Source organism: Balaenoptera musculus, chromosome 2 (assembly GCF_009873245.2).
Source record: "Balaenoptera musculus isolate JJ_BM4_2016_0621 chromosome 2, mBalMus1.pri.v3, whole genome shotgun sequence".
Classification (NCBI taxonomy): Eukaryota; Metazoa; Chordata; class Mammalia; order Artiodactyla; family Balaenopteridae; genus Balaenoptera; species Balaenoptera musculus.
This window is the reverse complement of record NC_045786.1, coordinates 72452231-72478544: the sequence shown is the minus strand read 5'-3', so window position 1 is coordinate 72478544 and position 26314 is coordinate 72452231.

Genomic DNA, 26314 nt, shown 5'->3' with positions numbered 1-26314 from the left:
TGGAGAAATTTTCTTCTTAGCGTCATCCAATGAAGATTGGGAAACTGGGGACATCAAGGACTTCCTGGGCTAGGACACCAGTACCAGGTGTAGGTAGTCACTGTGCCCTGGTTGGCCTAAGGGATAGAAGCAGAAAGCCCATCCTACCTTTCCCAGCTAACCCTGCCCTTCGGGCCAGCTACAGCCCTCAGCAACAAGAAGGTTCCCCTATTAAACAGTTAATATATTGCCTTGAATAAGTAGAAAGCAGAATTTCCAAAGCATTCCTACCTCTAAACAAAGATGTTGCCCTTTTCCCAGGGCCACCTCTAAACACACTAGTAGAGGATGGCCTTGGAGAGCTAGTCTAACATTGTATTTGAAAGCCAGAGGAAAATAAGCCTAAGAAACCAGAGTTACTTGGTTTTTTTAGAGATGGATGAAGAGGACAGATTACATTTGTGATTAGAAATGTGATCAAATATGCCTTCTCCGGAGTCCCCACCCAACAACCCCGATAGGCTTTAAAGATCGCTCTGCTATAGAACCCTAAATTTTCATTATCAGATATTATTTGGATTAAGTCACTGAAAGTATCTGCCAAAAGACAAATCTGGGCGGCAGCACTTGCTGTGATTCTCAATGTCATGAGGGACTGGGGCTGAGACCCTGAGAGGGGTGGGGATGCTTTTCTAGACTAAATCCCCCCTTTCTCTACTGAGCCGAAATCATGGGGGTGGTGAAGGATATTGTTACAAATGGGGATTTATTATGTATCTCATGTGCATGGTGTGGAGGTATTTTTTAAAAAGTGAAACAATTGATTTAAACCAAGAGTGATTAACATTTTGGCACAAATTAGTTGATCAGATGCTAGCAAAAGCCCTAGGGACAAGGACAAGGGAGAGGAGAGATGTGATGAGGAAGGAAGTGGGACAGTAAAATCTGAGGCTTGGGGGAGGGGTCCCCAGATGGGGTATTGCCCCGAGAGGCTTTGGCCAAGAAGGGAACAGAGGAAGGGAACTGGCAAATGACAGCAGTAAAGGAAAATCTGAATAAAAAATGCAAAACGTGGACGACAATGTCTATCTTTCTAGTTTTTCCTAGTTGTGTCCTGGTCAAACTCAATGTAATCAGAAATGACAACTGTTTTTGTTTGTTTGTTCCTTTTAGTACATCATAGTAATAGCTAGCATTTACTGAGTGCTTGCTCTGTGCCACGCACCATTCTAAGTACTTTATATTATGTCTGTGAGGTAGGTGCTATTTTTGTCTCCATTTAAAAAACAGAGACCAGAGAGGTTAAATAATTTGCCACAGGCCACACAGCTATAAGTGGCTGAGCTAGGACTATGGACCCAGTGAATGAGTCTTACTCTTAAGGACCACATTCTGCCCATTCTATATAAGGGTTAGGAGGGCATATGGATATGTATCTCAAAGAAGAAAGAGAGTACCTGCATCTTCTTTCCAGGGAGGGCCAACAGGCCATTTAGTTTCAAGCCCTTTACTTAGCTTTGAAAGAAGATAAACAAGTTTTATTTCTTTTAAGGGCTATTCGTCCCTTCAAAGGATGATTTCACATAGGTCACTGAGTACTAATGAAGAAGACAAGAAGTGGAGTTAAAACTTTTGTAGGTAAGTGCGAAAGTGGTGTCTATGGGAAGTGTGGTGGAGGGGAGCTCAGGGGTCCAGGGTTAGGACACTGGGCCCTCCATTCTAACAACAGTCTCATAGTCTGTTCGAGGCTAGTTGAAAGAAAAATGGCTTCTTACGGGGATACCATTTTATAGTCCAAAACTGACCCCAGCACTAAGGTAATGTCCTGATATTCCTTGCATCGAATGATACTTGCAATCATGTTTCTCTCTTGAAAAAGCAAAAAAGGCTTCCAGTCTGAGCTGGAGGTAAATAGAATGTGATTTGGTTATAGAATGCCTTTCATGTCATATATTCATTACTTAGAAGAAGCACCACATTTGCCTTTATTTTAAAATCATAGTAATTTAAAAAACAAAAGCCTAAGTGCATCTGTTTATGTTGAAAGCCCCCATCTGTTTGATATGATTTTCTTTCTTAAGAGCTTGAAGAATGGCTTAGGCTTTCATCTCTCTACCTAGTGGTTTGGTTGACCTTCTAATGGAAAGGCCTGGAACTGCTTAAGTCCTGTGTGCAGCCAGCAGGGTGAAAGCAATAGCCCATGGGGACTGAAGCTGGACTAGTGGCTCCATAGGAGCAGGATGCTGCCTGTCTCGTCTGGTGCTGTAGACCTGGTGGCCACTCTAGTGCCCAACACAAAGAAGGTCCTTAATGGGGAGACTACAGTTCAGAGAGATGAAGTTATCTTTCCAAGATCACTCTACAAGTGTATGTGTTATCTAACAAATGCATAACAAACGACTACAAACTTATTACAAATTATTAATGAGGGCTCAGAACAACACACATTTATTATTTCATAGTTTCTGTGAACTAGAAATACAGGTGCGGCTTATCTGGGTCCTCTGTTTCAAGGTCTCTCACAGTTGCAATCAAGGTATCAGCCAGGGCTGCACTGAACCTGAAAGCTCAACTGGGGATGGACCCTCTTCCAAGCTCTTGCTTGCCTGTTAGCAGGAATTACTTCTCTGTTCACTGTTGGCCAGAGGCCACCTTCCATTCCTTGCCTCCAGGCCTCCCCAAAATGTGGTCACATGTTTCTTCAAAGAGTCTGGGAGAGAGGTCTAAGATGGTGGGGGAGTAAGAACCTGAGCTCACCTCCCCCTATGGACACACTGAAACTATACTTACATACAAAGCAATTCCTCTTGAAGAAGACTTGAGGGCTGAATGAACAGCTACTGCACATAGAAGGACCACATAGAAAGGGGTAGGAAAGATGGAGACACAGGATTCACAGGAACCCCACCCCTGACACGGTGACCTACAGTAGAGAAGGATGTTGCTGAGGGCCCCCAGGGAGTACTCCCCAGCCCTGGACCCAGTGGAAAACCCCAGCTATTTAAAGGGCACATAGACTATATGAGAAGGAAATCCATTTACTAACCCTAGAGCTTCTGGCAAATGAGCAGGGAACTGCTGAAGCCCTCTCTAGCGTTAGAGGCACTGGTAAGTGCTATTGTTTGAGTCCCCCCAGGTCTCCCCTTGGCCCACGCATGCTCCAGCTCCAGCTGCCCTACCAAGGTAGCCTTAACCCAGGGACTGACCCTGACCAGGGTCAGCTCCAGACACAGTTGCCTTGCCAAGTCAGACTCGGGCTAAGCACTCTCCAGGGAATAACCCTGGTCTAGGCCCATTCCAGCCCCAGCTGCCCTGCCAGGATGGTCTCAGGCACAGCACTCCCTAGAGATTGCCCCCCGCTCACACTTGCTCCAGCTCCAGCTGGCCTGCCAAAGCTGTAAGGTGCAAGCAGTCTACCTAGGGGATGCTCCCACACAAGGACCATTCCTTCAAGACCAGGAGAAGTAGTTGTTTTGCCTAATTCATAGAAACAAAAAACGAAAGTTAAACAGAATGAGGAAATAGAGAAATATGTTCCAAATGAAAGAACAAAATAACCCCCCTCAAAAAAAAACCCTTAAAGGTCCACATTAAAAAAAAATCTTAAAAAAAAAAAAGAATGCTCACCAAACTCAGTGAGAGAAGAATGGAGGAACTCAGTGAGAACTTCGACAAAGACTTAGGAAATATAAGAACCAATCAGAACTAAATCATACAATAACTAAAATAAAAATATATATCACAGGGAATCAACAGCAGATTAGATGATACAAAGGAATAGATAAGTTACCTAGAAGATAGAATAGTGAAAATCACCCAGACAGAACAGCAAAAAGAAGAAAAGAATTTTAAAATATGAGTAGAGTTTAAGGGACCTCTGAGATAACATCAAATGTACTAACATTCACATTATAGGGGTTCTAGAAGGAGAAGAGAGAAAGGGACAGAAAATTCATTAGAAAAAATAATGGCTGAAAACTTTCCTAACCTGGGAAAAAAACAGACATCCAGTGCAGGAAGCACAGAGGGTTCCAAATAAGATGAACCCAAACAGATCCACACTAAGGCATATCATAATTAAAATGGCAAAAGTTAAAGATAAAAAGAGAATTTTAAAGGCAGCAAAAGAACAAACAAACAAATAAGTAATCATATACAAGGGAAACCCCATAAGACTAGCAGCTGACTTTTCAGCATACACCTTACAGACCAGAAGGGAGTGGCAGGATATATTTAAAGTGCTGAAAGAAAAAAACTTAAAACCTAAAAAATTCTATCTGGCAAGGTTATCATTCAGAATTGAAGGAGAGAGAGTTTCCCAGAGAAGCAAAAACTAAAGGAGTTCATCACCCCTAAACCAGCTTTACAAAAAATGTTAACAAGTCTTCTTTAAGCATATAAGAAAAAGCCATGACTAGATATAAAAAAAATATATGAAAGGGAAAATCTTACTGGTAAAGGCAAATATATAACAAAGGCAGTGGATCAGGCACTTAAAAAGCTAGTGTGAAAGTTAAAAGACAAAAGTATTACAATCAACTGTAACTACAGTAAATAGTTAAGGGAAACACAAAATAAAAAGATATAAAATATGACATAAAAAACATAAAACATGGTGATGGGGAGTAAAAATGTAGTTCTTTTAGAATGCCTCTGAACTATCAGCTGAAGTGACTATTAGCTTAAAATAGATGGATATTTTTATACAGGTTGATATATATGAATCTCCTTATGGTAACCACAAACCAAAAACTTACAATGGATACAAAAAAAATAAAGAGAAAGGAATATAAACATAACACTAAAGGAATTCATCAAACCTCAAGGGAAGAAACCAAGAAAAGAAGACAGGAACAGAGATGAACTACAAAAACAATCAGACAACAATTAATAAAATGGCAGTAAGTATTTACCTATCCATAATTACATCAGATGTAAATGGACCAAATATTCCAATCAAAAGACATAGGGTAGTCAAATGGATAAAAAAAACAAGAACCATCTATATGTAGCCTATAATAGACTCACCTCAGATCTAAAGACACACATAGACTGAAAGTGAAGGATGTAAAAAGATAATCCATGCAAATGGAAAAGAAAGCTGGGGCTGTAACAAAAGATAAGAAAGTACATTACATAATGACAAAGGGGTCAGTCCAACAAGAGGATAAAACATTTGTAAAAATATATGTACCAAACATAGGAAGACCTAAATATATAAAGCAAATATTAACAGAGATAAATGGAGAAATAGACAACAGCACAATAGTAGTAGGGGACTTAGCCCACTTACATCAAATGTTAGATCATCCAGACAGAAAATTAATAAGGAAACACTCGTCTTAAGTGACACATTAGACTAGATGAAATTAACAGACATATATAGAACATTCCATCCAAAAGCAGCAGAATACACATTCTTTTCAAGTGCACATGGAATATTTCCAAGACAGATTATATCCTAGGTCACAAAAAAAGTCTCCATAAATGTAAGAAGACTGAAGTCATATCAAGCATCTTTTCTGACCACAATGAAGACTAGAAAATCAACTACAAGAAGAAAACTGGAAAAAACACAAACATGTGGAGACTAAACAACATTCTACTAAACAACCAATGGATCAACAAAGAAATCAAAGAGAAAATCAAAAAATACCTTGAGACAAATAAAAATGGGAACACAAATATCCAAAATCTATGAGATGCAACAAAAAGAGTTCTAAGAGGGAAGTTCATAGCAATTCAGGCCTACCTTGGGGAAACAAGAAAAATCTCAAATTATCCATCTAAAAGTACATTTAAATGAACTAGAAAAAGAAGAATAAGCAAAGCCCAAAATTAGTAGAAGGAAGAAAATAATAAAGATTACAGCAGAAATAAATAAAACAGAGACTAAAAGAAAAGAAAGTATCAATGAAACTAAGAGTTGGCTCTTTGAAAAGATAAACAAAATTGATAAACCTGAAGCCAGACTCATCAACAAAAAAGAGCCCAAATAAATAAAATCAAAAATGAAAGAGGAGAAATTAAGTTACAACCAACACCACAGAAATACAAAACATTATAAGAGAATACTATAAACAATTGTATGCCAACAAATTAGACAAGCTAGAATAAATGGTTAAATTCCTAGAAACACACAATCTTCCAAGACTGAATCATGAAGACATAGGAAATCTGAATAGACTGATTATTAATAACCAAATTGAATCCGTAATCAAACCCCCCCCCCCCAAAAAACAAATTCCAGGTCCAGTTGGCTTCACAGGTTAATTACATAAAACATTGAAAGAAGAGTTAATATCTATCCTTCTCAAATTATTCCAAAAAACCTGAAGAGGAAGGAATACTTTCAAACTTATTTTACAAGGCAGAATTACTCTAATACCAAAAGCAGAAAAAGACACCACACAAAAAAGAAAATTGTAGGCCAATATCCCTGATGAACATAGATGCAAAAAATCCTCAACAAAATATTAGCAAACTGAATTCAATAATACATTAAAAGAATCATACACCATGATCAAGTGGGATTCATTCCAGGGATGCGAGGCCATATATGACAAACCCACAGCTAACATCATACTCAATGGTAAAAAGCTGAAAGTTTTTCCCTTAAGAGCAGGAACAAGACAAGGATGCCCACCCTCACCACTTTTATTCAATATAGTATTGGAAGTCCTAGCCACCGCATTAGGCAAGAAAAAATTAAAAGCATTCAGATTGGAAAGGAAGAAGTAAAACTGTCAATATTTGCAGATAACATGATACTATATATAGAAAACCCCAAAGACTTCACCAAAAAACTATTAGAACTAATACATGAATTAAGTAAATTTGCAGGATACAAAGTTAATATACAGGAATCTGTTGCATAAACTAATATACACATAATGAACTATCAGAAAGACAAATGAAGACAACAGTTCCATTTCAATTGCATCAAAAAAGCATAAAATACCTAGGAATAAATTTAACCAAGAAAGTGAAAGACCTTTACTCTGAAAACTATAAGACATCGAGGAAAGAAAATTGAAAATGACACAAATAAATGGAAAGTTATACTGTGCTCATTGATTAGAAGAATCAAAATCATTAAAATATTCATGGTACCCAGAGCAACCTACAGATTCAATGCAATCCCTATCAAAATACCAATGGCATTCTCTACAGAATTAAAACACATAATCGTAAAATTTGTATGGAACCACAAAAGACCCTGCATAGCCAAAGCAATCTCAAGAAAGAACAAACCTGGATGTATCATGCTCTCAGACTTGAAACTATACTTCAAAGCTACAGCAATCAAAACAGTATGCTACAAGCAAAAAGACAAAAACAAAAACAAAAACAAACTCCCCAAAACAAACAACAAAAAAACAGACATACAGATCAATGAAACAGAGTAGAGGGTCAGCAAATACACCCACACTCATATGGTCAATTAATCTATGACAAAGGAGGCAAAAATATACAATGTGGAAAAGATAGTTTCTTCAATAAATGGTGTTCAGAAAACTGGACAGCTACACACAAAAGAAAAAAACTGAATCACTTTCTTACACCATATACAAAAGTTAAATGGTTTAAAGACTCAAATTTTAGACCTGAAATCATAAAATTCCTAGAAGAAAACACAGGCAGTCACCTCTTTGATATTGACCTTAGCAACATTTTTTGAATATATCTCCTCAGGCTAGGAAAGCAAAAGCAAAAATAAACAAATGGGACTACATCAAAGTAAAAAGCTTTTGCACAACATATGAAACCACTGACAAAACAAAAAGGCAACCTACTGAATGGGAGAAGATATTTGCAAACAATATATCCAATAAGGAGTTGATAACCAAAATATATAAAGAACACATACCATTCAATATCCAAAAAAAACTAACAACCCAACTAAAAATGGACAGAGGTCCTGAATAAACATTTTTCCAAAGAAGACATACAGATGGCCAACAGGTACATAAAAAGATGCTTAACATCGCTAATCATCAAGGAAATGCAAATCAAAACCACAGTGCAATATCACCTCACACCTAGAAGAATGGCTATTATCAAAAAGACAAGAAACAACTTGGAGAGGATGTGGAGAAAAGGGAACCCTCGTGCACTGTCAGTGGGAATGTAAACTGGTGCAGCCACTATGGAAAATGATATGGAAATTCCTTAAAAAACTAAAAATAGAACTACCATATGATCCAGAAATTCCACTTATGGGTATTTATCCAAAGAAAATGAGAACACTAGTTCAAAAAGATTAAAATCTTGCCATTTGAGGCAACATGAATGGACCTGACTGTATTACGTTAAGTGTAATAAGTCAGACAGAGAAAGACAAATGCTGTATGATCTCACAAGTGGAATCTAAAAAACAAAGCCAACAGCAAACAAAGCAAAACAAAACAGAAACAGACTCACAGGTACAGAGAACAAACTGGTGGTTGCCAAAGGAAAGGTGGGGGTGGAGGGAAGGATGCAATAGGTAAAGAGGATTAAGAGGTACAGACTTCCTGCTCTAAGATAAATAAGTCACAGGGATGTAACGAATGTACACATGGGAATCTAGTCAATAGTATTGTAACAACTTTGTATGGTGATGGATGGTCTTATTGCAGTGACCGTTTCATAATGTATAGAAATACCTTCTACACCTGAAACTAATTTGTTAATTATGATTCAGTAGGGACAGAGAGAGAGAGAGAGAGAAAGGGACTCTGCTAGGAAGATGGAAGTCACACTTTTACAACCTAGTCATGGAAGCAACATCCCATCACCTTTGCCATATTTTACTGAATAGAAGCAAATCACAAGTATCACCTGCCCGTGAAGCGCGGAGGCTTATACAAGGGCATGAATACCAGGAGCAGATAACTGGGGGGCTATTGTAGGGTCTGGCCACCACACTCAGGCAAATAAAACCAGGACTACAACCTATGATAAGCATTGCCTCTCCACTCTCCCCTTTCCTTAGCTAACCATACGTATGTACTCTGAACACACATATAGTATAACTTATTATGAGCAAGGCAATGTAAGTATCAGCCATGATTATAGTGAAAGGGTTCACAATCTATTAGGGGAGATGAATGAAAAAGCTACACAAAATATACAAGAAAATATTGATACCGAAAATTGTGGGGAGTGGGGGTCAGGGGGGTATTCAGGTCCAGAAACATAAAAAGTCCAATAAAATAAATTCTACTTTGGGGCTGCTATTGTTCACAAAGTATACAGATGATTTGAACTGGGTCTGGAAGAGTAGATAATAACCAAGATTTATTGCCTTTTGCATGTTTTACTATGTTAAGTGTTTTATATGAAATATTCTACTTACTTTTCAAAGTAATCCCCTGAGGTTGGTTTTATTATCATCTCCACTTTAAAAATGAGGAAACTAAGGCCCATAGAAGTGAAGTGACTTGCCCAAGGTGGTGAACAGGGAACCAACCACATCTAACCCAGAGCCCACTCTTATAAGCATTGCTTCCAATGGGACTGGCCAATCTAGGCAAGTGGGGGAAAGTCATTTCCAGCAGTGCAATCGGCATTAGCAAAGAAGTGAAGACAGGTAAGTACTAGCTAGCTTTTTGGCTGGAGAAACTACAGTTCCCTCTATCTAGAAAGTTCTTTCCTTAGCTCTTCATAGGGCTGGCTCATCAGTGCCTTTGGATCTTAGCTCAAATGTCATTTCCAGATAAAGTAGTTAGGAACTCCCTCCCCCCTCCCCTCTATCACCATCATTAGCTACTTTTTTCACTTCATCATGTTTGCTATTCTCAAAAGTCAACATAAGCCATACTTATTTTGTCCATTCCTTTCTCTACTTGGTCACTGTCCCCCCCTCCTGAATGTGAGCCCTATGAGGGAAAGGACCTTGTTTTTGGCCATTACTTCTGTGTCCCCCATGTCTTCACAATGCCCAGTACAAAGGAGGTACCTGACCAAGTGTGGAATCATTCATTACAGGAGAGGGGTAGGGAGGAAAGCTGAAGCTGGTTTTTGTGCAGTTAAGGAGTTTGGTTTTTATTCTGTAGGTGATGATGGAGCCTGTGGAGGATTTTTGAGCAGGAGAGTGACATAATGACAGCAGAGTTTTGAGAAAATGACTGTGTGGACTGCATGCTTCTGGACAGTGATATTAAAGAACAGTTTGTTTTCAGAGTTCTTGTGACCCTTTCTATGCCCTCAACCTCTCTAGAACCGAAAGATTTTCAGCCGTCTATCTTTCTCCTGCCAAGGGGAAAACTCATTTCGAGGGAGATATAAAATACTTATTTCTGATCCTTCCAGGAAATTTTGCATTTTAAAGGAGAGCTGATACTTAACATTGGCCCCTAGGTTCCAGACCTGGTTTTGGATTCGGTGTGCTGTGTGATCTCAGGTAAACCCTTTATGTCTCTGAGCTTAAGTTTCTTCTGTGAAATGAGGAGGCTGGGCTAGATGCCAATCCTATGATCTCACTATGTTCATCTCTAATTAAAGGCTGGGGTGTTTTGATAGATAATCAAGGATAGAAAAAGACTTTTTTCTAACAGTAAGGAACTTTTAAAATTTCCTAACCAGTGGTCAAGAAAAATTGTTGACTTACATTTACCTAGATTACAGGTGAGTTGGTTTGTTTTTCTTGATAACAAACCATGTTATTTTATTCATGTTCTGCTTCCTCCTCCAAAAAAGGTCCAGAAACATGCAGCCAACCTCTTGTGAGACACAGTCTCAGGCGATAGATGGGTCTCCATTGTTTCTGCATTTATAGCACACTGTCATGAACTATAAAATGAGCTTGAGCCAGAATCATCTTGGGGGTGGCCCAGACAGGACTGGCTAGTGAATGAAATATCACAGGGCTTTCAAGGATGTGAAAGTAAGAAAGACTTGCGAATAAGTTAACTCCAGAAATCCTATTGCTACTGCCCGACCCCAAATCCTGCCTCTCTTGCCTACCTTCCTGATTCTCCCTCCACTCATCCATCCTCAGGAACCTTCCCTGCCATGTGGCTTTGCAGCCTCCAACAAAAATGTATTTAGTAACTCCCGGAAAGATTTCCATCTAGTACTTTGCTACAGAATACAAATGGGGCATTTGAGCAGTGTTTCATGGTTAGGATGTACCACAAATTGCCACATCTGTTTAAACTCCTGTTGAAACTTGTGCCTCCCCCTTTCCCTTTCTTTCAGCTTCCCCGCTGATCTCCCTGCCTCCTCATCCACACAAACACAAGCATTCTTCCTACTTCTGGAAGCTTAGATGATTTTCCCTCTAAAACTTCAGAGAAGGAGATTGCCTGGCAGTTTTTGAAAGTTTCCTTGAGTTCTATTAAATTGAAATATCATTTTTAGAACATGGAAAATAGTAGTGGAGCGCGATGGTGGTCTTCTCAGAGCATGTCAGGATAATCAATCTTTTTAAAGACCTGCAGGCGTGAAGTGTGACAGTGCTCAAGAGCTCGGATCCGATGTGTCTGACTTGCTGGAGTCTCTGCTGAGGAGGATAATTTATCATATCTTAACCGTGGAACCAGTTGGATTAATTGTTTCCCATGCATGTATGTATTTAATCGTGCATATGTCTCTAAGTGTGATAGAATCACTTGATGGGCTATCCTTTCATTTCCTAAACTAATCAAAGCCTCTCTCTTATCCCAAATCTGCCCACCCTCTCTCCCCCAAAATCCTTAAGGAACAAAATTCCAATCTTCGTATTCAAAACACAAAAACAAAGAGCATATTTAAATGTCTTCTTCTAATACTGTTTCAGAACAAGAGAGACTTCATTAAGTAGAAATTAATCAAGTTTTGCTCATAACCGCAGTTATTCAGCAAAGACTAGAGGGCATATCCTATGCCATCCTGACAAGGAAGGTACTGCCATGCATAGGAACTGGTGCTGGGTAGGGACTAGTCAATCACCTTGACCTTCCATCTTGCCATCTGCAAAATGGAGACAGTACTAGAGCTCAGGTTGTGGCCACAGAGGCTTGTTTTATGAGAAGTTACTCAATGCATCTAAGCCACAGTTAACTCACACGTGGAACAGATGTGGTATTGCTCAGATGTCATATGAAGTAAATAAAACACTTCATTTGAAGTGCCTAGCTCAGGGGCTGGTTCATCCTAGGTGCTCCATAAACAGCATAGGCCTACTAAGGTAATGGTGAGGAAGACACAGTCAGAAGCAGTAGTCCTCAAGGGGGTGCCAAGGTTATCCTTTGGTAGTGTGCGAAGAATATACAGTGATTTCTTTTGATATTTGTATTTTATCTACAAAGGAAAGAAAATAGCTTCACGAACACTTAAAACACTGGTTGACCTGTGGCCTCTCTCAGTCTGCGTGTCAGTGCCATGTGACCTGGGAGGCAGGCGAGCCATCTTAAGGAACAGGCGGGCTCATCACAACGAGGATGGGTGGGCAGTGGGGCCCTTGCATTGGCCTTCATGTCTGTGTGTTGAGATGAATTACTGTGTGTGCAGTAAGCTGGGCTGGCAATATTATCGAGTTTTAACCAAACTAACCCTTGTAAACTAGACAAATGATTAAAAAGGATTCCTGCTCTACTTAAAAAAAAGAGTATTAAAGATACGGTAAAAAATTGTGGTGGGGTCTGAGGTTTTTCTACTTGCAAGCTAATAAGCTAGTTTGCCACATTTCATGGAAACTGGCAGAAGACTCCTGGGTCAGAGATGAAATATTTGACTACTCACAGTACAACAGGCAGCATGAGCCGCATGTCTGTCCTAGCTCCCCTTGCCCCAAGTCCCTCAGGACCAACGTGGACAGCCTGGGTGTCACAGCTGAACAAAGTCTGACGAAGGAAGCCCAAATACTCTATAAAGGGACGGCTAGAAACCTGCCCACACTCTGCCCCAGAGAAAGACATTATCTTTATAATATTAGACAGCAAACAAACCTGTTCTCTGCTCTAGAAGGAGCCACTATTTTTATGCTTCAAGGCTGTTTGCTATATAAACATCCTTGAAAAGACAGCCCAGAGTGAAAGCTGCCAGAGCCTGTGCTCACAAGACAAACAGAAAAAAAAGGAGACCGATGAAGACCTGACTCACAGAAGATATTATGTATTAATGAAGTACAAAGGAAAATAAGAAAATATCTCAGCTTAGACTCCTACCTCCTGAATGAGCAAGCCCTTTTATATGATATAAACAGTGATGATCTAATTAGATCAAACCAGAGGTCAGCTAAAAAAATTAAAAGTGATAAAAGACTATCTGAAATACAGATTTATATGTACTCCCATGAAACATAAACCTTGATGCAATTACATATATTGTGCCTTGAAATATTAGCAAATCATAATAGCATGTTTATATAATTTATCAATAAATGTACACATAAATAAAGAACTAAAATTTGGGATCTGTGCTCAACTTGTTTAACTTTGGGGGATATACATTCATATCCTTGTTCTAGACTAGAGTGGTATGATATGCTGGGAGTTGGGAGGATTCCAGAATGCAAAAGACTTTGGTATAATTTTCTTCTAAGTTCTTCTCTAGTCATAGCAAAAGTAGAATCTTCCAAAGAGCTTCTTCTATACTAAGAGCGTCTATACACGATATTTTTGTTGTTACAAAACATATTTTGGCTTTAAAAAGAGGGCAGAAGTCATTCCTAAATTCCTGATCACCTCTTGAATTAGGTAAGGGGATTTAAACTTCCTCCAAATCTCCAGAAGCCAGTTTCTCCAGGGAACAGAACTTCCCACTGGGCTGAATGAGACCTTCCACCTGCTGAAGGGAGCAGAGCCATGCCACGGTGGAGCAGGGCCTGCGACAACTAAGACTATGTGCCTCTTCCCAAATTCCCCCTACCTCAAACTCCTTGAATCACATCCCAGTTTCCATCCAGGCAAAATGAGAGGGAAGGGACTCAGAGTCAGGAGTGATGGGGCAAGGATGCTCTGGTTATTAGTGAGGATGCAGCTCTGCTTTGCCTTCTGGAGAAAGGGTTTGCTGTTCACTGTCTTGCCTTGGACTTTCTATGTATTCAAGGCTGTTCCTCATCTTCCTTCTTGCTCTCCCAGGCTTTGCCATTAGTCTTGGCAATTCCTCAACAGGGAGTCGAGAGCATTTGCTCTTGTCTAGACTCCTCTGGGAGTCTATTTTCACAATTGTTTGGTGCAGAGACTCTTAGGAAAGCACAGAGAGGTCACCCTTGGCTCAACAGCATGGTCAGGAAATGACCCCTAGTGCTTGTCTAGCTGCTGAGGCAACTAACCGTTTCACCATCCTACAGTCAAAAGGCTGGAGTAGAAATCCTTATTTTAGCCCCAGCAAGTGGGCATCTCCCAGATTTTGAGGTCCAACAATGCTGTGTTTGAATACCGGCTCATCTCTTGCTAGCACTGCTACCTTGGAGTAATTACGTTGCCATTCCACGCCTCGGATTCCTCATCTGTTCACCTGGGTTGACACTCATATTCATCTTGTGAAAATTGTGAGGCAAGTGCATGGCATGTACCAGGTGCTCAATAAACACTAGCTGTTCCTCCTTCTTTGGAGTAGCTAGGAAGATTAATAATAGGTAGGAATGTTCTTTTTAAGATTTCAAGCTATTCTAATTATTATCGTATTTTATTTGGTGGTTGCTATTCCTTACCCCAAGTTTTCTCTGAGGCTTCCTGAGTCTAAAACCCTTTATCCCAATGGAAAGGATTGTTTCTTACTCTTCTGAGGTGGGGGATGGTGGAGGTGGAAGGACTTAATTAGTAAATAGTCAAATATTGGCAGCTAAGACAGAAGACTGGTTCATTAATCTGGGTTTTGGAAAAGCTGAAGCCAAGAAGGGATTAAATGTGCAGGGATTTTATTAGAGGAAGTGCCTGTGAGAGAAAACGGGGCAAAGCTGGGAACTCTGAAAGAGCTGTCAGACCGCCAGGCAACTCTGATTCCTCAGTGGAAAAGGGGGAGAGAAAGAGCATCCCAGACCACCATGCAGTCTAAGGAAGGGTCGGCAAGGTTGTTGGTGGTCCCTTGAACCCCAGTGGCCTGGCAGAGGAGTTCTGTGTCTCCCAGAAATGGGCTGGCCTTATGATCTCTGCCACCCTCAGTCTGTAGCTAAGGGAAACCCATGGAAAGCATGGCCTCAGTGCAAATGCAGTGATGGATTTCAAAGCACAGCAGCTGCGCCTTTGCTTAAAGCACTCCTGTACTGGAGACCTGGTAGGTAAATTCTCTTGGCTGTCCCAGGCCAGTCCCCTGCACACCCTCCTGCCCTCCTTGGGACAGCTTCAGAGTTAGACACAGGAGGCAGTCTCTTTTCCTGTACGATTTGAAGGTGAACTAGGAATTCATGTTGTGCTAAAAAATATCTCCCCGTGTCCTGCCAGAGTGACTGAAATTCCACCACTGGAAATTGACTCCCAGAGGTCTCCAAAGTCTCCTTAAGAAAGGATTAATTTAATAGCTTCCAAGATAACACGCTTATGCCACTGAGCACCAGATAAAAAAGTGAGAGTAGGTGGGGTGACAGTGGTGGGGGTGGTATTGGAGGATGGGGGTGCCATCATTTTGAGAAATAGTCCTGGGTGAGCCCTGAAGAAATCTGCAAACTTCAACAGTTTTCCAAAGAACACCAGGGAAAGCATTTGACCCAACCAAGCACTTGACTGATCTTCACCAAAAAGACGAGGCTTTTGTGTTGGGGAATGAAGCATGCTCTTAAGACCTAGTACGATACCCAAGCACTCTCTCCAGCGGCTCCCAGAGGCAGCTTCACGTTGGCAAACTTGATAAGTTGTCCCAAGGCTGTCCAGAGTTCCCAGAGCATGTGCATGTCTTTCGGCTCATGGAGCACAGTGGCTGGCATATCTGGGCCCAAAGCCTCGAGCTCCCCGGCCTCTTTGGTGGCCGAAGGATTGTGTTCCTCCTCTAAGCATAGCACAGTCAAGCTGGTACTAGAGTTCCTAGGTCTGGAGCTTGTATCAGTTGTTGGCTAGGTCTGAGTATCTGTTAGAGGGCAGACCTAAAAACACCCTGGGAACTTTCCCAGAGATACGTTTCTCATGGAGCCAAGAGGACAACATAAGTGATCCATTCTGAACTTATTAATAACTGTCATGTTTCTGTCAGGGCACCAGAAGAACCATTTTGGGGGCTTGGTACCTTGAGTTCTCCATAGTAAGTCAGGATGCCAGCACGGGCTAGAGCCATGATTCTGAAATGAGACTGCACTTCAGAATACCAGGGGGACTTTGAACAAAATACAGATCTCCAGGCCTCGTTGGATAGTCCTATTAAGAAAGAGGGCCTGGGAATCTCTATTTTAAAAGCCTTCTCATCTCCCTCATTCTTTCTGATGATCCACCATATGTATATCAGCTAAAAGCTGAGTCACTAAAGTGGCAGCAATAGCCACTGGATTTTGCTTAATCAGACTTTGTCTGAACTAAATCTTTTTTGGAACAAGCTGGGGTATAACCAATGAAATAACATAAAGTAACGCTCGCTACTTTACACACATCAGAATTGAATGGGTCCCTGGGGAACAGACTCTGAGATGGAGATTAGCACGCAGGGCTTTTATCAGGGAAAGCTCCTGGGGACAGCACCTGTGGGAGGGAGGGAAATGAAACAGAATTGGGCAGAGGGAGACGTTAGCTGTAATGAAGTCCCAGTGCAAGCCCTGAGGGACCCAGTGGGGAGCTCTGGAGCTGGGATGGTCTTCCCAAATTGTCCTGAGTTGGGGCAGGGAGCTTGGCTTTCATACCTTTATGTCGATCAGTCACTGAATTGCATGTGGGCTGCCCATGGAAGGAGGTGTGACCTTTGATGGGACAGTTCTCCTCAGCCAATGCAATTCCCAGGAAGGGCTCGAGGGCTGCCTTCAGCAAGCATTCCCAGCACCCGGGGAACATTTTCCTTTTATTTCTGAAGAGGGATCTGGGCAGAAGGGCACACATCTACTACAATGGGGTTAAGCTTCAGATGGGATTAATTTGTATTTAGGCTGGGACGAAACCCAGCATCCTCTGCCCTCCCTCAGCTCACTATCTAGGATGAGCCCCTGGATGCCAAAGAAGAGTCAGGAGCTAGTACTTTTCCCAGCGTGAGAGACTCTGAGTGATCAATTTACGGGAATAAAGTGAGACTGGATTGGACTGGGCGTTTGACTCTTAGATCTGATAGAAGAGAAAGAAGGCTATCAGAAGTGAGAATACTTAGCTGGTTGGTGCACTGTGCTAATAAGACTAAAGGTATAACACCCATGTGGGCCAATGAGATTCATTCTTTTGCTCATCATTAACTTGGGGTGAGCATGCATTAGCAGATAATTCGAGGCGAAAGATATCAATTCCCCGAATCGTGTCATGACAAAATAGTGCTCTACTATGACCACCCCCTCCCCCAATAAACACACCTTACCCCAACCCCACACTATCTCCAGAGAATTGAGCTCCCAACGGCATAAAGTCTCCAATTAATTATGAAAAGGTTTATTATGGCAGAAAATAATGTCACCAAGGCTGAATCCCGGATATTTGACTGTGCTGATTTTGATAGGCCCCTTCCAAGTTTCACAGTGGTTACATTCCCCTAATCCCTTAGTAATTATTAGAGATGTCTAGGAAAAAAAAAAAACCCACCATATTCTTTTGATGAGAATGATTGTTTGGTATTCCTATTTATTTATTCACTTGTAATGAGCAAGAGACACTCGGTGAGGAACACTCTATCAGATCCCTTTATGCATAAATTATTTGAGGGTAAGATTTATGCTCAAAGAATAATGAGGTAAACAGGAGCAAACGGAATAATTTAAAAGCAATTCATAACAAGGAAGCGATCACATACATACCGAAAGCATGGAGAACCCCATCCTGTTGCTCTGTTCTGTTTGAAGTCAGGTCAAAGGAGAATTTCATCCCAGGGTCCAGTTCTCCAGTGAAACCCCAAAATGCTTTCTCTTGTTTTAACCATGTCACAACTCGAGACCTGAGTGTTGAGAAAGAGAAACCGTTGGTACCTTCATTAAGATTGTTTTGGCTTACTTTTATTTTCTAAATTAAATCATCATCGGTGCTTTTCCTAAAAGTTTCCTCCTTGAGAAACAGTGCTCATCGAAACTATGTTTAGTTCGCCAAAGCTCTTAAAACAATATACAAAAACTTAAAAGAGAGCCAGGCTTGGAATGCAATTCATATGCAAAGACTCTGGATCAAGCCAAAAGGCATTACTTAAAACTATGAACAAATAACTTTGTGACTAGAATTGTAAACAGAAATATAATTTGCTAATGGTTTGTTCCTGAAGTCAGACGTCCCTCCTCTTACCTGGTTATTAATCTGGGACATCAGGGAAATGAGACAGAAATAATATATCTGAACTTCATTTAGAAATTTGACAGTATTTCTTCTGCTGTCTGAATGGGTTTAATACAGAAATATGTTCTGGATAATCAATGGCAACCTGGAGGTGTGTCTTTAAAACAATGTTGCAGTCCTGTATTTTTTTTCAATGACTGTATTACAACTAAAATGATTGATAAAATCTGTGAATAATAACCTAAGCTAGGAGGAATAGTTCTATAGCTTTAACTACCAATTAGAAACCTATATGCTCCAAATTTACGTCTCTAGCCTGTTTTCTGAGCTCCATATCTATCCAGCAGACACTTCTACCTGATACACCAAAAACTCAACATGGCTAAAGCTGAATTAATCACCTCTACTCTACCCTCCAACTGCTTCATCTCCTATAATTCCTAATAAATAGAAGCTTCATGTAGCATCTCAAGCTAGAATATTTCAGTTTATTATATTACGTCTAGAGTACAAAACATCCAGTTGTCAGCACCCCACTTCTATCCCCTTGAGCCTTATTTCAGGGCATGCTGGCCTGACTTCTATCTGTCCCTCTTTACCTGAGGTCTTTCTCAGGCCTCCAGAGCCTACTCTGCTTGCACACATAGCAGGCCAGGCATGCTGGGAACTAACCACCCACTGTTCCTCAGCAATCCTTGACTGGATTATTGGCAGGAGGTGGTGTACACATACCCCAGCTCCCTTGCTTCCCAGGTGGGATGACTCTGGGGGTCATGTTTTATACTCTGAGAGTTCCCAGGTGGGATGAAGCACCAGTTGCCCACAACAGTAATGCTACTGGCTGCCTTTACTTCCCCTTCTGCCTTTCCCACTCTCCTACTCATACCTTCTGGGATCACTTCACAAATAAATTACTTGTACTCAAATCCTTGTCTTAGGGTCTGCTTCTGGGAGAACACAAAGACATCAACCAATTACTGCCAACTAAGCAGAAAATAATTATCTACTAAATCAGAATTTGAGGATATCAGGATTAAAAAGGCATCTCCTTAAAAAATATTTTTTAAAACTTGGCAATTTGACAGCACCTGCAGGCTGGGATGATATTGACAGGAACAGCTAAGTTAGAGGGTCCAACTGCACTTGGCATCCAGATCACTGGCTACTGAGGGTTGCTGTTCATTGATCTTAACAGCACCCACACCTCTCTGGGCCTACTTTCTACCACCTGTCCTTCCCTCTTGATTCCCTCCAACACCTCCCTGTTTCACGTCCCTATGTCTCTGACTGTTCTATCTGCCATTGTCCTAGAAATTTCTATTTGTCCTTTAAAACACAATAAAGCTGCCCATTCTTCCAGGTATCCTCTTGCCTCATTCCCCTACACCAATGGAGTCGTTCTCCACTCTGATTATTCCTCGTGCAGAATGACACAATTATCAATCAACTGAATATTTAATATTAAAATACAAGTGAGTTAAATTGGAGGGCATAGAAATCTACCCTGGCTCTCTCATGCACTCACAGCCTAAGCATGATGGTTCTTAATAATGATTCATTTGTTTATTATCATTCCTTTGTTCCTTTGTTCCACAGCTAGTTGAGTTAGAATGCAATCTTTAAACAAGCGTGCAGAACTTAAATCCAGATAGAGTAACCTGAAAATGAGGGACTATTACTCATTATTTTAAAACAATCTTTATAATAAAAGTAAAATGCTTATGCTATCATGTTAATTGAGAAGAACAGGATACAAAATTCAGTGTGCAGCATAAATTCAAAAATTGTGAGTTTGGGCTTCCTTGGTGGCGCAGTGGTTAAGAATCCGCCTGCCAATGCAGGGGACACGGGTTTGAGCCCTGGTCCAGGAAGATCCCACATGCCGCGGAGCAACTAAGCTCGTGCACCACAACTACTGAACCTGTGCTCTAGAGCCTGCAAGCCACAGCTACTGAGCCCTCGTGCCACAATTACTGAAGCCCGCACTCCTGGAGCCTGTGCTCCGCAACAGGAGAAGCCGCCGCGATGAGAAACCCACGCACCGCAACGAAGAGTAGCCCCTGCTCGCCGCAAGTAAAGAAAGCCCGCATGCAGTAATGAAGACCCAATGCAGCCAAAAATAAATAAAGTAAATAAATTTATAAAAAAAAAAAATTGTGAGTTTGAAAAAAGTGTAAAGAAATCCATTAATGGTAATGGCAGTGGATGTCGGGTGTGGGACTCTGGTGATTATTTTTCTGCTGCTCTCTACTTTTTATGTTTTCCAAGTCTTCAATAATGAGCAGGTTTCAGAAAATAACAATGACACCTTTTTCACCTGTAAGGAATGATTTCCCATAGATCAGTCACCATGGAAGAAATTTTATAAGTTATTAAAGAATTATCTACAAACCATGTCAAGAGACCATGAGGCTTTATGGGTGAATCCCTTCAAATGTTGAAAACTACATCACATCAGTCTGCTGCCACATAATTCGTTTCAGAGCATAGGAAAAGCTGAAAAGCTACACAGTTTTGTTTTTTAATGAAAGAAGTATGACCCTGAAACCCAGTCTTATTACACACACACACACACACACACACACACACACACACACACACACACACCTTACCTATGGATCAATGACCCTAATCAATGTAGGCAGAAGAATACTAAATAAAATACTAGCCAATCAAATTCAACAGCATCTAAAAGAATTTTCTTCTGCAATCAGATAAACTATCCAGGAATGAATAAGTGATTTAATATTAGGAAAACTATCCCTATAATGAATAACATCAATAGGGCAAAGGAGAAAAATCATGTCAACGAATACTAAGCAAGCAGTAGGTAAAAGTTTTAAAGTATATTTCATAAAACTGGGGATAGAAGGATCCTTAATATCATTGATCAACACACTTAGCCATAAACAATTTTAGTTATGGGTAACGTGCTCTGTAATCATTCTGACCTAGGTTTAAATTCTGCCTATACATTTTCTGCCTATGAGATTTTCACTAAGTTACTTAATATTTCTGCTTTGGTTCTGTCTATAAAATTGGCATTATAATTTCTTACCACATAGAGTTAGTGTGAGCATAATTCAAGTGATGCATTTTAAGTGCTTAGTACAGTACCTGGAATTTAGTGATACTCAGTAAATGCTATAATATCACTTATATTAAATGCTGTTTAATACCCTGTACATTGTATTTGTACATTGTTATTTACACATTGTATACAAATGTGTATACATTACAAATGTATAAAAACATTTTTAACAAATTCTATGATGATGATAACAATAATAAACACTAGTAGTGATAATAGTAAAACTGTTGTACTTCAGAATTTACTTGTGGAGATTCTTCTCCCCTATACCCCAAATACACATGCCTGAGGGTCTTCTCCCAGGTCATTCTAATGTATACCAAATGTTGTGAATCACTAAATTAGAGGCATTTCTAGTAAAATTATAAATTAGAGAATATAAAATATTACCAAACTGTTGACTACTGTTCTGAAAGATCCAGGCAATGCAACAGTCATGAAATAGAAGGGAGAGGTGTACCTATAGTTGATGAAGATAAATTTGTTACTTTCAGATGGCCTTTCATTAAACATAAAAACTTCAAGACAATCAAAACACTCTCTCATGATAAGCCCTCTTAGAATCAAGAGGAGGGGACTTCCCTGGTGGTGCAGTGGTTAAGAATCCGCCTACCAATGCAGGGGACATGGGTTCGATCCCTGGTCCAGGAAGATCCCACATGCCACGGAGCAACTAAGCCCATGCATCACAACTACTGAACCTGTGCTCTACAGCCCACGAGCCACAACTACTGAGCCCTCGCGCCACAGCTACTGAAGCCCATGTGCCCTCGAGCCTGTGTGCCGCAACTACTGAGCCCGTGTGCTGCAACTACTGGAGCCCGGGCACCTAGAGCCCCGTGCTCTGCAACAAGAGAAGTCACCACAATGAGAAGCCTGTGCACCGCAATGAAGAGTAACCCCCTCTCGCCGCAACTAGAGAAAGCCTGTGCGCAGCAACGAAGACCCAATGCAGCCAAAAAAACAAAACAAAACAAAAGAATCAAGAGGAGGGTTCATGACAGTGGTCAGATACAAGATCAATATACAGTAAGTTCCCTACATACGAACATTCAAGTTGAGAGCTTTCAAAGATGCGAACGTGCATCTGGTTCCAGCAAGGAACCAGAACCTGTGCCATCAACGTCAGGCATGAGTGAAATTGCAGCTTGCCCTCCATCTCCTGTTGCTGATGATCCTTCAGCTCTACCATCTCCCACCTCCTCTCCCTCCTCCAGTCAGTAACTCTTCTAGCCTGTTCACTCAGTGCCAGCCCCTGTATGCCAGCTGTTGTACTGTACACTACTGTACTTTTCAAGTTACTGTACTGTAAGATTAAAAATATTTTCCTTATTTTTTTGTGTTTGTTTTTTATGTATTATTTGTGTGAAAAGTATTATAAACCTATTACAGTACAGTACTATATAGCCAATTGTGTTAGTTGGGTACCTAGGCTAACTTTATTGGACTTAGGAACAAATTGGACTTACGAACGTGCTCTTGGAATGGAACTCGTTCGTATGTAGGAGACTTACTGTATTTAAAAAAACAAAAAGTTTTTCAACAATATCCATTTAGACCATATAGCCACGTAATAGAAAAAAAATCCATACATAATAGTGCTAAACACATAAAATACCTAGAAACAACTTTGCAAGAAATGTGATACATATGAAGGAAAGTATAGTACTTTACCAGGTGGTACAAAAGAAGAGTTGAATAAACATAGAGATGTTCAATACTTCTAGAAGAGTGGGCTGAATATTGGAATTTGGGAAGCACTCATAGGCTTAATGCAATCCCAATAAAAATACTAATAAATTTTTAAAAAATTAAATAATTTGGATTCTAGCTGAAGACTAACTATGAGAAAATAAACAGCCTGCAGCTTGACATAGAGCAGGTACTTAATAAATGCTAGCTAACTTCCTCTTGCTTCTTAGCAAAGTTCTGATGCCTCCGACCATGGTGATCTACTCCTTTAATTCTTACAATTACCATTCATTTGGCACTTACTGTACAATTTTTGGAAGCTCTACTTTACATTGAATTTTTAGTTAATTTACATTATTGGGTTATTAATTATTCTCTCCAAAATAGATTGTAAACTACTTGAAGTCAAGGACTAGGCTTATATATATTTGAACCAAATACATAATGCGCACTAGTCATCTACAGAGAACTGGGGGTGATAAGAAATAGACTACAGAACTGTTAATAGCTCATCACTATAGAATAAAATAAAATACTGTTAGTCACAGTTGAGGAAGTCAAACTTTGGAGCCACCTAAGCAATCTGAATGCCAACCACAGTCCTGACTGGAGTGAGCCTTCTCTTAGCTAGAGCAATTACTGCTGAATATCATGTTGGCTGAGGGGTCACTTCATTCCTAAAATATGCTGGAGCTGATAAGAAGCGGCAGAGGTCAATTCAAGAGTGCAGTGAGGATTCTTGCAAAATAAGGGTGATTAATTAGAAGAAATATGTGTCTACTTAATAGCAGTCAATGGCCTAGGAGGCCAAAGAAATGAATGAACTCCCCAGTTCCCAAAGCTTCAAAGCAAAATATCTCAGAATCATGCTCTGAGTAGGCCTGGCAGATTCTCAAAGTAGAGTGGTTGCAAAATACTCACTGGATATTTTAAGCATATTTTGTATGCTTAAATTTCTAAAAATTGGTAAAAGTTGAGGAGAAGATACTGCTAGTCAGGAAGTAAACATGGAGAACGTAAGTATTAAATTGGTATGTGTGCAGTTTCCAAGAACTATGAGTAAGCAAACCGCTCCCTGACTTCACCTTATGGATGTCATTTTACCTAAATATATGCAGGGGATATTAATACTATACTTGTGTTTACCTTAACAACCACCAGGCCTGTGTGAAAATCAGCTTCACAGCCAAATAAAGTGACAAAAATGACAACTCCAAGAACACAGAAACCACTTTGCAAGTTTTGCTGGCATATTCTGTGTAATCTCCAGAAAAGAAGTCTTATACATTTGTACACTGGCTGCCTACCCTACCTATTTCTCAAGCCCCCATTTAACACTCTGGGGAGGGATCTTACTAAAATGCCAACACTCAAGTCAGATAAATGCCTCTAGCCTTCAAAATTTGTCCAGTGTTCCAGCTATTACTAAGAAGTGGGTAAATCTCACCCATAACTCAGAGCTCCAAATTTCTGAGCAGAACTGTGATGTTTCAGAGCACCTATTCACACACCCCCCAAATGAAGAGAAGGGTTGTGCGAGCCTCCAAATGAAGTCAGCTTCAACACGACTGAGTTCACTGTGGCAAATGATCAGCTGCTGATGATAATAAGTAAGGTAGGCCTGCCATCTCTGCATCACCCCCGGGTCCTCACGTAATTTGGAGGGCTACAACAAACGTAAAGACACTGAAGATACGGCCTGCACTTTATCATAATTTAAAATACATTTGAGAAGAAAATTCACAAACAAAGCACAAGAATTAAATGGTAATTAAAGGTAACAAGAAAAACTGTTGAAGTTACATAATACTTATTTGATGATAGGAAGTTTCCAGATATGTGCTGCAGACAGTAACTCTAAAGGGGATTCAGAGGACAGAGGCTGCACTGTGGACGGGGGTCATTAGAAGAGGCGTTAGGAAGAGCTCGGTCTTTAATTGGGAGGCCACTTAGCTTATCAATTAAGGCAAAGGGTTCTGAGCAACACGCTGTGCTTTCCAATCCTGCTTCAACTCAGAGGAGCTGTGTGTCCTTAACACTATTATTTGATCCTTCTAAGCTTCAGTTTTCTCACCTGTAAAATGGGAATAGTAACAGGATCCACCTTAAAGGGTTGAGTCAGATAATGAATGTGAAGCAGCGTCTGGTATATGGTAAGGACTCAATCAAACATCAGCACACAAACAAACAAGACAACTTGACCCTGAAAGATAGACTGTTTGTGCTGGAGAGGGTGTGGAGAAAAGAGAACCCTCCTACACTGCTGGTGGGAATGTAAATTGGTGCAGCCATTACGGAGAACCGTATAGAGGTTCCTTAAAAAACTAAAAATAAAGTTACCATATGATCCTGGGCATATGTCTGGAGAAAACTCTAATTTGAAAAGATACATGCACCCCCATGTTCACTGCTGCACTATTTACAAGAGCCAAGACATGGAAGCAACCTAAGTGTCCATCGACAAAGGAATAAAGAAAACATGGTATCAATATATATACACAATGGAATATTACTCAGCCATAAAAAAGAATGAAATAACGCCATTTGCAGCAACATGGGTGGACCTAGTCATTATCATATTAATTGAAGTAAGTCAGACAAATATCATATTATATCACTTATATGTGAAATCCAAAAAAAAATGATATAAATGAACTTATTTACAAAACAAAAATAGACTCACAGACGTAGAAAACAAACTTATGGTTACCAAAGGGGATAGCTGGAGGTTGGGGGGATAAATTAAGAGTTTGGAATTAGCAGATACACACTACTATATATAAAATAGATAACCAGCAAGGACCTGCTGTATAGCACAGGGAACTATATTCAATATCTTGTAATAACCTATAATGAAAAGGAATCTAAAAAAGAATAGATATATCTTAAAAAAAATAAAATAGATAAACTACAAAGACCCACTGTATAGCACAACTATACTCAATATCTTGTAATAAACTATAATGGAAAAGAATCTGAAAAAGAACAGATATATATAACTGAATCACTTTGCTGTACACCTGAAACTAATACAACATTGTAAATTAACTATACTTCAATTTTAAAAGTTAAAAAAAAAGATAGATTGTTTGGAAGTGGACTAAAGAGGGATATTATAGATCAGATGATGCTTGGCAGGAAACAGCTTAAGTCAGTCTCTGATTCCTTACATTACTCACCTAAGGTCCTGGTTATTTATTATAAACCACCAGGATTTAGGGGAATTTGGGAGAATACCCACTGGGCCTTTGCCTTAGAATCTGAT